Below are 1166 nucleotides of genomic sequence, written 5' to 3' on the forward strand. Positions count from 1 at the left end.
ATGTCCTTGCCTGGTGAATAGGGGATGTGAAGGAGAAGTAAAGGCAAGAGTAGCTAGCATTACAAGTTCTAGACAGGGAACCAGAAAAAAACGTCAGAATAGGGCAAATTTCAATTTTTCATGTCAGAGTCCATTGGGATTTCTTGATGAGAGCTTCTAAAAGCATCCCTCTATTGGGTTCCTCCTCATTTTCGTTTTGGCTGCCAAGGCTGGACTCGAGAATGATGGACTCAGGATTTGTTTTCAGGCACTTTGATAGCTGTTGAAGTGATTAGAATCAGTGTAGGTACCCTCTCAAATGCTTCTAGATAGGGGGAGAAAACAAATTTGTCCATCATTTTAGAACAATAGTGGGGTGTCTCCCTTAGGTACAGATGGGCACTACAGTATTGCAGACCAAGATTTGCAACCATATCTGGCTTCATTTGGAAGCTTGAATGAGATGTTTGCTCTGAGTTGACCCTCCTCTTTGTAGACTGGACACTGGTTCAGGTCCATCTTGTGGGGTCTCCATGACCTCCCCAAACAAGAGGACAGGTGACTCACCACAGTTATAGGACATTTTGAGAGATGTTCCATAGTCCCCTGGAACTTAGTAGACCTTGGAGGACAAGGAGCAAAAACTGTCCTTTATGTCCCTCTTACCAAATTAGTATAGGCCTCAAAGTATGGCACTCCTGGCTCCTTTATTTTACCAGTTCCATCTATGTGAAGATAAGTCAAAGGTCCTGCTTGACCATGTCTAGCTTCACTTTGAAGCACAAATGAGATGTTTCCTCTGAGTCTACCCTCCTCTTTGTAGACTGGACTTTTGTTCAAGTCCATCTCCTGGGGTCTCCATGTCCTCCCTGAACAAGAGGACAGGTAACTCAGGACAGTTACAGGACATTTTGAGAGATGTCCCATAGTCCCCTGGAACTTAGCTGACCTTGGGGGGCAAGGAGTAAAAACTGTCCTTTAAGTCCCTCTGACCACATTAGTATAGGCCCCAAACTATAGCTGTTAAACATCCAATAAGGTTAGCTCCACCTCATGTGCTATGAGATAACGTTTGGGTAAATAACCAAATATTCTCAGATAAACCTTGACTCTCTCTCTCTCTCTCTCTCTCTCTCTCTCTCTCTCTCTCTCTATATATATATATATATATATATATATATATATAT

The sequence above is a fragment of the Nannospalax galili genome, unplaced genomic scaffold (assembly GCF_000622305.1).
Source record: "Nannospalax galili isolate Female #2095 unplaced genomic scaffold, S.galili_v1.0 scaffold212, whole genome shotgun sequence".
Taxonomy (NCBI): Eukaryota; Metazoa; Chordata; class Mammalia; order Rodentia; family Spalacidae; genus Nannospalax; species Nannospalax galili.